Here is a 13,888-nt window from a genome sequence, read left to right on the forward strand (position 1 = left end):
ATTCATTTTCTGTTGGCAAGTCAATAGCAAGTACAAGGCTACTCAATTGCCCTCTCATCTTGCAAAAACAAAACATAAGGCTGCACAATTGCACTCTTCATTTCTACAAAAACAAAACAGAAGCATGTACAATTGCCTTCTCCTCTTACAAAAACAAAACAAAAGCCTGCACAACCTGCTAAAAACAAAACGGAAGCCTTCTCCTCATATAAATTACAGAAATAGTATATGAAAGACCAATATATGACAGACCATATATCATATAAATTACATAAGCAGCCACAATATATGAAAGACCATTATTTCATATTGAAGCTGAACACACACCTTTTATATCCTAGGGCCATGACAACATGTATTTCATTGGGGGACATTGTTTAAATCAAACTCCTGGGATATAGTGAAATAGGTTAGTATGTAATATTGAACTCTAATACCATAACTATTAAGACCAACTAAGTGAATATTAATGTACCTAGTCACAAGCAAGAAATCTAAGTGAAGATGCACAAAAATCTTGTTCCAAAAATTGATCTGCATTACTTGTTATATCAAAAGTATCATTCTCCTCCGCATTACTTGATGGATCATGAGTAAAATTCACTGCATTGTTTGTTAGATCAGGAGTAACATTCTCTTCACTACATGGATCAAGAGTCACCTTATATACATTATTCATTGAATCAGGAGTAACCTGAATTATAAAATCCAAGAATGATATCTGTAAATAAATTTAAAAACAAACAATAAGAAAGTAGTTTTATATAAATAAAAATACCTCCATTGCTTTTTTACTGGATTGCCTCTGTCTTTTATTTTTGTTCATGCTTATCTCCACCTGACTCTTGATTCTCTGTTTTCTTCCTCTAGATGTTTCCCTTTTCTTTAGCCCTTTTGATTTACCACATTACCATCTGCATTGAGTTGTTCAGTAGGAGTGGATTGAGTTGTATGGCCATTCTCATCCACATTAGCATTCATTTCAGACCGTAGCAAGTCTTCAATTTCTTTTGCTAACTTCTCTGCATTTGTCATGGCTAATTTGTGTGCTTTTTCATTTTCAGAAGCCCCTGCTTGATATCCTAATGTAGGTGGAACATAAGGATATGTACCAAGAGGCTTGTTGCAACTTAGGGTCTAGTTGAATTTCACGCCCATGCATGTCTTGAACACTTTCAGCTCTAGGTTTTATGGTCCATCTTTGTGCATGTCTTTGATTTGCATCACTTCTCTAAGGATCTTGATAGTGTGCCTACATTCAACCCAGGCTGCCTAAACGCTGGGCGGCAGCTCTCCGACTCGAGGAATGTCAAATAGGCACGATTGGGGGGGGGGGGGGGGGTGGAGTTGGGCGGCCACCTAGGCGGGAGACTAGGAGCTTGGGCGGCCGAGTAGTTAGGCGCTAGGCGGGCTGTTTGGATGGGTTACGAAGAAAGGCAAACATCCGACTCATCTTCAAGATCCCTGTCACTCACTTGCGTTGATCCAAATTCCCGTTGTAAACCAGAGCCTTCGTCGCAAAACCTGAGATCCAAATTTACCGATCAAACCAATTCTGGTCATGAAATTGAGGTCACGCTAAAGACAGCTGTGGCTTTTCAGGCTTGACAAAAAGTATAAAAGGGGAAGAGAAAGAGAGGATTGGAGCTCACCTTGGATAAATTACTCGGCGTTTGTGCACAATGGTTGATCGGAGCGAGAAGACAAGAGAATAAGAGAAAAGATAGGGAACCAGATTGATCTATCGAGTTTGACGATGTTATCTGTGGAGTTCTCCAGATTTTTTTTCTTTTTTTCTTTCTGAGAGTCCAAGTAGTCTAATGAATACTTGAGTTTGTGTTCCACTTGAATAGGGAACCCATCAGGTCATGTGTTTGACCGGCATTGGAAACGGGAATAAAATATCTACTTAAAATATTATCATATTCTTATATATATATATATATATTGGGTCCGGATCCTGGGACACTTTATTTTACACATATTTTTACACTTCAAATGTCTTTATATGTCCTTTAAAGTCTATATATACAATGCTTCTCGATTACGGAAGTCCGCAAATTTCAAAATCTGCGGATTTGCAACGTCAGCCGTTGGATCTGCTTAAATGAAGCTCTACGGCCATGATTAAAACAAGAAGGCATGGGTCATACGGGTTGGAGATTAAAATGGATCCGACCCTGCAAAGGTTTGAGTTGAATCTCGATTCTTCTCAAGTTGTCTTCTTTAGCACAACTTCGTCCGTTTCTTCAGTCCTTCAAGCCCACCCCAACTCCCAGTTCTTCAGTTACTTCAAGGTTGCTGCGTACTGAAGAGCTTCACTCCTTCAATCCTTCAAGCCCACCTAGAGTCCTGACCAGGCGACCAGGTGACCACGATCGTCGAGCAAGGAGCAAGGTGTTGCATTCCTTTTTCTTCTTCTCTCAGAGTCTTAGAGATCGAAGGCTCCTTCTCTTCTACTCTTCTTCTTCTTTGGGGCAATCAATTGAATGTAGTGTAAGTAAGATTCAATTTTGTTGTATTTATTCAATTCAATTTGGGGAAATTTTTAGGGTTAAGAATTGATGTTGATTTCAATTTCGTGGGTGTTGATTTAGGGTCTGGAACATGCTCTCTTGCTTACAATTTATTGTGGGTTTCTCCTTCTCTTTCCTCCAATTCGATGTGAGCAACTGACTCAACTGAGGACTGAGCCACTGAGGAACAATGGTTTCGAATTTATTGGTATGGTTTTAGTTTAATTTTCTTATTGGACAACAGATTTATCTTGTCATGTTCAGCCAGTTCAGTTGTCTGACTGTTCAAATTCTGATCATACAGAATGAGTATTGAAATAATTTATAAAGAATTTATATAGTCACTGTAAGATTGTTGGAATTTGGCATCAGCCGCATCACATGGATTCAACTGATATCACAGGAACAGACTAAAGTATAGCATGCCTATTTTGCGTCTTGTACTGTTTAAGTACACTCCCAAGTAACTTGAGAGGGTTTTGATTGAGATATATTGTTTCAATATGGCAGGTTGTCTTGCTCTGTTCCTGTGTACTGGCATTCTTCCTGAATTACTGTATATTTCTTAATACGACACTAAATTCAGCACTAACGCAGACAATTTGCGGTAACTTGAAGGTTTGTATCCACTAAATTTCTGCATCTCCGGGATGTATTACAACATAGTTTAGCAGCCTGTGTGCAATGTTTTGTTAATTGATCTATTAGTTCTTTATTTGGGCTCTTATATTTTCTGGTTATTATACTGGTATAGGATTTCTTTACCATTGGACTTGGTTGGGTGATATTTGGTGGCCTTCCATTTGATATTGTAAGTGTCAACCGGTTCTCATCCTGACAGTGAAACAATACTGTTAGAAGAAAAGCGTTTGCTTCTTTTTTATGAATGGAAACTGATATATTTCTTTGTATGTGCAGTTGAATGTCATTGGGCAATGTCTCGGTTTTCTTGGTTCTGGATTGTACGCGTACAATAAGCTCATAGGGAAGTAGCATAATCAATGGATGGCTAGTTTTCTCCATTGAAGATGATTAGTTGCAGCCTTTGCCCCTGTTCCCGCTCCAATTTTGGGTTTGTGATTATGGATCTTAGAAGGGAGAGGCGACTGTTAAAGATAGGAGATTTCTGCTCAGTGGATACACAACTATTAACTGGAAACAAAGCCTGCTTCTTTGGCCTTGTAGTTATTCTTCTACAGGATAGGTATTAGATTAGAAACAGTGATGGCAATTTAGTGTTGGCAGCTGCTTGCTGATCTAATTTGTTAGACTTGACATTGTATATGATGATTCTCTCTTCTTCCAATGTTTCCAGACACATTATATATATGCTCAAATTTTGAAGAGATGAAGTTTTGGATAAAAGTATATTAACCACAGATTATCGCTTCATATATAGCAAGAACTGTTTTTCCTACGAAACTAAAACACACCGGCCTTGGGCATTTGCCGGTGAGCTACGTATCACCTGTGGTTTAAGCCCCCAGTTGGCCAGTTGCAGAGTCTGAAAACAACTGTTTAATTTCATTGAGTGTCAAAATTCTTGGATGCAATGACTTTAATCGTTGCACTTCCGAAAATGAATGCATTATGTAGTCTTACAAATTTCCTGTTAAATCATCTGCCACGCTCCATATTTTTGTAAAAAGATAATAAATGAAAAAATAATTAACGATAAACTGTTAGCGATCGAATAATATTTCTTATCTATAATGTTTGGTGAGGTATAAGTTCGAACCCTCTCTGCTCTAAAAATTAGAAGCCAGCTAGTACAATGCTTCGGACGGTAGACAAGTCACCAAGCCAGTATGATTCTCTTGTAATTGGTATAGTGCAAACTTCTTAATATATTATTAATCAAGCTGCTGAGGAAAACATTTGCGAAGCAGCCCATCCCACTGTATAAAACAGAGCAGCACCTCCCATAGAGCAAAACAGAGCAGCTTAGCGAAACAGATCCATTTTAATCTCCAACCCGTATGACCTTAAACAGATCCATCTTGATAATAGTTATTCTTTCTGCCAAAAGAATGAATTGAGAAAGAGAGGATTTAGAGTGACAATTACACAAAAAAAAATCAAACTAAAAGCCATACCAATAAGAAAATTAAACTAAAACCATACCAATAAATTCGAAACCATTGTTCCTCAGTGGCTCAGTCCTCAGTTGAGTCAGTTGCTCACATCGAATTGGAGGAAAGAGAAGGAGAAACCCACAATAAATTGTAAGCAAGAGAGCATGTTCCAGACCCTAAATCAACACCCACGAAATTGAAATCAACATCAATTCTTAACCCTAAAAATTTCCCCAAATTGAATTGAATAAATACAACAAAATTGAATCTTACTTACACTACATTCAATTGATTGCCCCAAAGAAGAAGAAGAGTAGAAGAGAAGGAGCCTTCGATCTCTAAGACTCTGAGAGAAGAAGAAAAAGGAATGCAACACCTTGCTCCTTGCTCGACGATCGTGGTCACCTGGTCGCCTGGTCAGGACTCTAGGTGGGCTTGAAGGCTTGAAGGAGTGAAGCTCTTCAGTACGCAGCAACCTTGAAGTAACTGAAGAACTGGGAGTTGGGGTGGGCTTGAAGGACTGAAGAAACGGACGAAGTTGTGCTAAAGAAGACAACTTGAGAAGAATCGAGATTCAACTCAAACCTTTGCAGGGTCGGATCCATTTTAATCTCCAACCCGTATGACCCATGCCTTCTTGTTTTAATCATGGCCGTAGAGCTTCATTTAAGCAGATCCAACGGCTGACGTTGCAAATCCGCAGATTTTGAAATTTGCGGACGTCCGTAACCGAGAAGCATTGTGTATATATATATATATATATATATATATATATATATATATATATATTTATTTATTTATTTATTTTCATCTGCTATAAAAATAATTAAATAATTAAAAAAATAAAAACCGCCTAGGCGTCTGGGCACTAGTCCCTTAGCCACCGCCCGACTAGCGCCTATCAATTTTTAGAACCTTGCTAGCGAGTATAAGTCCCAACAACCAGTCTAACCACCGGACTGCCATGCCAGTCTAACTCACAATGATGAATCTGGTTTATGCTTAGGGTGGTTCTAGTTGGACCTCCAAATTTACTATTTAGACCTCCTATACCTCCAAATTTACTATTTGGACCTCCTATACTTAGTACACATCTAATTTACTTTTTAGAATACTTGAAAAACTAAGTAGACCTCCTTAATTTTACCAAAACACCCTTGAACATGAGATACAACAATCAGTTACTCTACTTTTTATCTCTATCTTCAACTACGAGAAGAAGAATGAATCAATATCACATGATATTGCTCTTATGAGTAGGTCTCTCCTCCACCAAAATTAATCAGAGGATTGTTCTCAATCTTGATATGTTGCTGAAATCTCTTTTTTTTTTTTTGAGAATATTGCTGAAATCTCTTTGAATTTTCTAAAAGAAGGATTTCAAGGGTTTTGGGTTGGAAGATCGAGTAATAACTATATCATAATATTCAATGAATTTAGTTTAAGGAAATTCCAAATCAGATTGTTTTGAATTTATTTTTGTATTAAATGATGGACCATGTATAGAAATTATTATTTTTACTTAATTATGTTAGGTAAATTATAAAAAATTATAAAACTATATGACAATATAAGGAAAATTTGGGAAAAAAAATATTTTAATTGAATGTTATATTTGAGGAAGTAAGAAGTTTTTTCCATTTTGCTCTCTTTGTCCTTATTTGTCTTTTCATATGACTTGACAAAGTTTATTAATAATTGAAAAAATAACAAATTGTTCAAGTAAAACCCTAATTTGTGTTTGACCCAAACTCTAGGTTACTTGACCTAGTGGTAATAGGGTTTAATTAGAAGAATCTAGAGATTATATTTCCTTGTATGATTCAGACTCTATGCATTGTAATCCTCTATATAAAGAGGCCCCTATTATCAATGAGAATACACAGTGATTTCCTCTCAATTTCAGTTTCTCTACAACACGTTATCAGCACGACGCCCTAACCCTGAAACAAATAGCCAAACCCTGATTCAAGAAGCTAAAAACCTTGAATCCGAATACAAAACCTTGAAGCCTTTTCTGCCTCCACCCCACACCTTGAAGAACTCGATTCCAGGAATCCAGAACCGGCGGCGGCACCCCAAGAACAGGCCGGAAACCTACCGAACCGGCCACCGGAAGCTCCATACAACTTGCAGCAAATATTCCACCGGTTCACCATCTTCCGGACCTCCAATTTCCACCAAATTTTGATAGAAGAAGTCCACTGATCTGAAGTTTCAGGAACCGGAAGAAAACGTTCAAAAACCGGCCTAAAACTAGGTGAACCGGCCATCTGAGCATCTGCGTCTTGAACCGGCAAAAAAGAAGAAGAGAAGAAAAGAAAAAAAAAAAAAAAAAGGGGGGGAAAGGAACAGAAGCCCAGAAGCCCAAGACCAAGCCCAAGGCAGAGGCCCACTGAGGCAAGGCCCACCGCCACGTCAGCTTCCAGGACCCACTGCCACGTCAGCTTCAGACCCCACTGCCACGTCAGCTTCAGACCCCACTGCCAAGTCAGCACCCAGGGACCCACTACCGCGTCAGCATCAGGACCCCGCTGCCACGTCATCACGGACCCCACTGCCACGTCAGCTCGGTCAGCAGTCAACAGTCAACGCCGGTCAACGACCGCCGTCTAGATTTCCGTCCATTTCCGGCGACTTTTTCCGACCACTTTTCAGGTCAAATTTTCCGGCGACCTGTTTTGAGGTATTTTTTATTAAACGTTCCCGTTTTTTTAGAGTTTTTAATTCAATTTCTCTTCTTTTTCGGGGACTTGCAACCTCCATTCTTCTACCCCCCTTTTCTTCTTCATAGGGGAGACCTAATTAAGCCGAACTGTGGGGGTTCGTGCTCACTCCAAGCTTGGAGCTTGTTGAGATCTCCAAACTTAGAGTTTGTAGAGAATTTATGATCGACCACTTGCATCATTGTTTCGATCTAATCCAATCCCTCTTGGAATCGAATTTATTGGAAGCGACTACGTGTTAGCTTTTTCCGCTCCGAAACTAACCCTTTTCTTGTTCTCTTTCAGGATGAGTAACCTGAACAAATTGGACTTTTCTCCATTGGGAACAACTGGCTCTGAATATCACAGGTGGGTTCGTGATATCCGCCAGCATCTCAAGGCCGATGGAATCTTGAATACGATTCTCGAGCCTAGCCAGGACGTGCTAACTGTTGAGCAAGCTCAAGCTTTGGAAGCAAATAGAGCAGCCTTAGAGGCAAATAAGGCGAAGGCCATCATCCTAATGACTCGTCATATGGATGATTCGCTCCAGTACGAGTGTATGAATGAAGAAGACCCCAGAAGGCTGTGGGTTTCACTCGAAGAAAGATTTGGCAACGTCCGTGACTCCCTGCTTCCTGACCTAGAAGTGAGATGGCATAGCCTCCGCTTCTGTGATTTCAAGTCAGTTCTTGACTACAACTCGGAAGCACTTCGCATTAAATCCTTAATGGAACTCTGTGGTAAAGAGATCACAGATGCGATGTTGATTGAGAAGACTTTCTCTACCTTCCTCGTCTCTGCATTGATGGTTGCTAAGAACTATTGAATCGATGTTACTGCAGGACGGATCACAAGGTTTCATGAGCTCATTGGAGCTATGAATGTCGCTGAAAAGCATGACAACATCCTTGTGAAGAACTATAATTCGAGATCCGTGGAAATAGAGCATATTCCGGAATCCAATTTGTAACGTCCCGAACCCAAATTCACCGGTTTACTAGTCATTTGGACAGTAAACGGTAATTTGTTTTACTTTTACTCTTTTTCAGCAACTTTTGTGGCCCTAAAAGTTGACTTTTTGTTCGGGTCAAAATTTGGGAAAATGTTCTTCATGGAAGTTGTAGAGGACGTTAAACCGAGCGCGTGCATATGTGGTTCGTAAAAATCGGAGCTAGTATGCGATAGTTATAAGCGAAATAGTAAAGTTACTGTTTACGGTTACTGTTCATGGTAAGTTTCTATAAATAGCCAAGTTACTGTGGTAAGTTTCCATTTTTGGAAACTTACCCGGCCTTTTCTCTCTCTTCTCCCCCAACATTTTCTTCCTCTTCGGCCCGATTTCTTCTCCCTCCGGTTTCTTCCTTCTCCGGCCGACCCACGACGGAATCTGGGCACCGGCAGGCTCGCCTCCTCCTCCTTGTCACGCCTGGGGTGGTGTTTGGCGGTGGCTCGACCGGTAGAGCTCGGAATTGAGCTGTGAAGGTTACTGTAGCCGATCGGAACTTTCATCGATTTCCGGCGATTCCGGCAGTTTCCGGCCACGAAATTGGCATCGGAGGTTCGGTTTTCATCACTGATCATTTCCCCTATGGCCTTGTGTCACGATTTGTTGTGTAGAAGTCGAATTGATGAATTGAAATTTTAGGGTTCTTGAGAAATTTCTGGGCTTGTGTTCATCGGCCGAATTGGAGCTTTTTCAGGTAAAATTGGAACTTGTTGTAGTTGAATGAATGGTTGGGTGTGTTGAGTAGATGCTACTGTCCAAATTTGGTGGCCATCGGAGGTGGTGGCCGCCGGCGCGTGGGGCCCACGCGCCGCCACTGTTGGTGGCGCGTGGAGGCGTGTAGGGCAGTGTTTTAATTCCAGTTTTTAGCCCATTAAATTCTATAAATGTTGTAGAGCTTGTATGTGAAGTTTGGTGATTTTTGGAGAAACTTGGAATTAATTATGAATTTTTGAAGTTTAGGGTTTCGATTATCGAATTACGAGAATCCGACCGTCGGATATCTCTCGGTTCTGCTTTGGAACCTTTAGATTAACGAATTGGTATTAGTGGTATAATTTGGGCTGAATCCGAGGAGAATGGGAGATGTAAATTATGAGGAATTGAGTTTAGGAATTATATTAAATTGTTGAATAATTATTCACGGAATATAATCGTGTACAGGATGTCGTACCGAGCCCTGGCTCGATGAAGGAACTCGTATACGTGATCGTCGGAATAGTACTGTGAGTGGACTTTTGTTTTTAAGTAATTGATGCATGCATTATTTCTTAAAGTATGCTCTATTTATTCATCAATTTACATTTCGAGTATGAGATTATAAATTGATTTCGTATTATCTCATATAAATACTTTCATTATTGATTCGTTTCCGAAATTGCTTTTGATTTATAATCTTAATGGTGAATTATCTTATTTCCGAGGTTATTTCCGGAATTATTCTCTAATTATATTTTATTTCGATTTGAGACTTCTAAAGGAGTTTCGAAATGGGATTTCGATGGAATTATTTCTTGTTTATTTATTCGATCTTTGGTTTTGGCATTGGGAATGCCTTAGTAATGATTTCGGTTTGAGAATTGTGATTTTGTTTGATCTCGCATTTCTGCTATTGATTTGGAGATACTTTTGGCGTGTGGGACACGTCGTTGGAAATTCTTTTACGAGAGATGGGGGAAGCCTTATGTATTTTGGATTTACTGGATTTTCGGTTATGTTTCCCTGTGCCATACTGAGGGGTGATTTTATCATGCTAGCATTGATTTTCCGCCTTTGTGGCGCGGTGATGGGATCACCGTAGCCCTTCCGCCTTTGTGGCGCAGGTTACTGTCTCTGTGACAGTAATTCTGTAGCCCAGTATCCTATCGCTACACTTAGTGGCGTAAGGGTATATTACGGGAGTTATGGGAGTTCTTTAGCCTGGGAGGCTATCACCCAAGCCTGAGTGGCTTATTCGTATGGCTATCATCTTCCCCTACTTATACTATTTTTGACTAGCGGGGACTAGTCTGAGTTTTCTTAACCAGCGGGGTTGGACTTATATTTTCGAGTATTGAAATTTCAATCTCTTACTCTGTTGTTTTGACTAGCGGGGCTAGTCGGTTTTCTGGAGTTCAACGTTTTTCGGATTATTTTCTTAAGTGTTCTATAAATGTTGCATGCATCCGGATTTTATATATCGAAAAATGTGGGAAAGTATGAAGTTTTATTTTGTTTTATTCATATTAAATTATTTATTTTTGTCCACTCACGCTAACGTTTTTATGTACTTTCCCCTGGGCCCTTCGGTTTCAAATGCCCAGTGTGCAGGAGAAATTAGTTGAGGTCGGGCGTACATGGAGTCGAGGCATAGTCAACAGTATGGCTTCCGCAATTGCCTTGAATTAGGTTTTCCTCATTTACCTTTCTATTAGAATTGCTCTGATTACCTGCGGAATTAAGGTTATTAAGTTGAGATTTGTGTGTTGTGAATTTGGTTGTTGTTGTTTGGGGGAGCAGGGTGGCTCCAGGAGAATAAGGATGGATGATTTAGAAGTGTAAATTTTCTTTCTACAGGTTTTGGGTTGTCCACTTTAGGGGAAGTTCTGCCTAATTTTCGGTAGAATTTTCGGTAGAATTTCTTCTAAGGTGGGCCCCGCAGGTCCACTTCGGATTTCAGGGTGAAATTCGGGGCGGGTCCTGTCACAATTATAGTCGCGCCCCTAAGAGAAGGCGCCAAGAGCGAAACCCTAACCTTAGGGATACTTCTGGACGTTCTGGTCCATATAATCGCTCTACTTGGGAAGGTAACCGCCAATATAGGCGAACACGGAACCGAAGAGGTCAACGTGGAAAGAGAGAGGGAGGCAACGCCTCTGGCCATGTTGGTGGCGCCACCAACACTAAGAGCCATCTAAATGACGCTTTCAAAGCGCCTCAATCAATGGAGTTTGAGCAAAGAGATGTATGTTCTCGATGTGGAGTGTCTGATCATTGGGCACACATTTGTAGAGCTCGTGAAGAAATTGTAACCGCCTACAAAGCATATTGTGAAGCAAGAGAAGCTCACTATGTGGAACAAGAAGATCAAGAAGATGATCTAGAGTGAAGGGTTTAAGACTACAAATCTGGCTGGGATCAATAGATCGCCAATTCTGTTTAAGTCTTTATTTTCCAATAGATGTAGGCAATTGCCATATCATTTTTGTAGTAGATGCCAATGCTTTTGTCTTTCTTCAAAGTAGGCGTACTCAACATAAATGTGATGTCTAGGAAGGTTTTGAGATTAGTGGTACTTAAGCGAGCCTTGCTCCACCGACATCTCTCTACTCACCTGGTCACATTTATTTTGGAATTACCGAAAGAAGTTAGACGACTACCATTGTTTTGCATTAGCTAGCATTTGGATTAGATTCTCCTAATGATTAAGAGACAATGATGTACTCCGTTGGCTTATGAATAAAATTTTGAGTTCTTTTCATTATGACTCCATTTTGATTCATGAGCATGTTACTTTGTGACTACGATGGCTGGGCCATCAAGAATTAATTCAAGGACATGGAATAGCCCAAGTTCCCCTTGCCAAATGGCACCTTGATTACTGTCACGGATACTCTCTACGTTCCTAGGGCAAATCGTACCTATGAATAGCCAACGGATTCCATGCAGAAACGCATGTAGAGAACGGAAATGAGTTCCTTTGCAATACCTCTAATGATTGCGAACAAAGGCGCATCTTAGAGAAGTTTATGTGTCTCTCTAGTGGACTCTATTCGAGCTATTAATCCAATAAAAGTTATGAGAGAAGATCTCTTGGATTTAGACACATATTGGCTTTGTCATGACAGGATAGGTCATCCTAGTCATGATATGATGATCCGTCTATTAAACACTTCACACGGATATCCATTCTTCAGAGTGAGAAGAAGCTAGAATCGAAAATTGATCCCAGGACTAAATTAGATAGCAGCCACTGCAGCATCTGGTGCTGCAGCTGTCTTGGGACGCCATAGGGCCGCCCAAGTCCCTCGTGATGACGCCATCAGTGGCGCCAACCATGGTCATGACGCCATGGTTGTTCCTCCCAGTGGCCATGACGCCATACATGCTATTTCCATGGCCCCAACGCCATGATGGGAGATGTAGTCACATATTTTGCTTCTAATAGCGTTACAGATGCTTAGGCCCGACCAAAATCCTCATTGGTTGATTCTAAGGCCTCTCGCTCATTTTACAAAGCCTGTTCCTTAGGGAAATTAGGACTGAGACCGTCCTATACAAAGGATATGACAATACTCATTATGTTCTTACATAGAATTCGTAGGGATTCTCTAGACTGATTCACCCAACTTGCGGACGTTTAAATATCTCATGATGTTGGTTGACATGCAAACACGCTGGTCACGTGTTGTGCCATTGTCCACTTGTAATGCTGCTTATGAAACACTCCTAGCACACATCATATGACAACGGGCTCACTCCCCGAATCATCCTATTCAGTCAATTGGATTTGACTATGCTAGTGAGTTTACATCGAAGACTTTCGATAGTTATTGCATTTGGGACTGATGTTGGACATCATATTCCCATGAGCACACCCAAATGGTCTCGCGGAAACGACTACGATGGTAGTCCGGACATTGGTAATGCGCACCAACCTCCTTATATCCGCTTGGGGTGATGCAATATCGCATGCAGCTATGCTAATTCGTCTACGACCCACTGCCACTCAATCTACCTCTGCGTTACAGCTAGTGACTGGGTACAAATATCGTACTTACGCATATTTGAGTGTGCCATTTATGTGCTAATTGCGCCGCCACAGCGCTCTATAATGGGTCCTTACAGACGAATGAGCAACTCAGTTGGATTTGAGACTCCAACAATCGTCCGCCACTTAATGCCCTTGCATGGCGATCTCCTTACCGCTAGATTTGCGGATGTCACTTTGATGAGACAGTCTTCCCGTCGTTAGGGGGAGATAAGAACACAGATGTTCAGCAGGAACGACAGGAATTGTCGTGGCCTGTCCCCACTTTGTCTCATCTCGATCCCTACTAAAGTGACGAGATCACACAAATATGCTGCAAACATGCCTGCAAGGATGGACGTCCCTACGAGAGGACGTAGCACCACCCTACACAGAGGTAGGCATGGCGCCAATGCCAAAGAGAGTGGCACTCTGGCGTTATAGGCCATGGCCCCAGCTAGGATGCGTGGGAGGCCCGTGAGTTTGAAGGATACTTCGGCACATTCCAATCCTTTGATCATCGACACTCAAAATCCGTCTCATAAGAATCTTCTGGGTTATGGTTATCGTTGGGGGACGCCTCAACGTTAGAACCCTATTCCTGAGAATATAGAGCTCTATGAAAATTACACTAGTGTACATGAGACGTGGGATATAAACTCCATCATAATTGATGATGTAGTTGCGCATTTCGTTGCGCATGAGTTTGTTGAGTCAGATGATATCGAACCACGCTCCGTTGATGAATGAATGCCAACGTAGAGAGATTTGGCCTAAATGGAAAGATGCCATCCAGGTTAAGATGGATTCTCTAACGAATAGGAAGGTTTTCTGAGCCAGTAATGCCAACACCTCCT

The 13,888-nt window shown here is 40.9% G+C and overlaps 1 long non-coding RNA gene across 1 annotated transcript; it reads left to right on the forward strand.

The window, feature by feature from the left end:
- Positions 1-2,334: 2,334 nt before the first annotated feature.
- LOC133728809 (uncharacterized) lies at positions 2,335-3,825 on the forward strand. The gene is made up of 4 exons (XR_009856017.1): positions 2,335-2,496; positions 2,598-2,724; positions 3,027-3,327; positions 3,435-3,825. It is a non-coding gene; the product is annotated as an uncharacterized LOC133728809 (long non-coding RNA).
- Positions 3,826-13,888: the final 10,063 nt, after the last annotated feature.

This window comes from Rosa rugosa, chromosome 2 (genome assembly GCF_958449725.1).
Source record: "Rosa rugosa chromosome 2, drRosRugo1.1, whole genome shotgun sequence".
NCBI lineage: Eukaryota > Viridiplantae > Streptophyta > Magnoliopsida > Rosales > Rosaceae > Rosa > Rosa rugosa.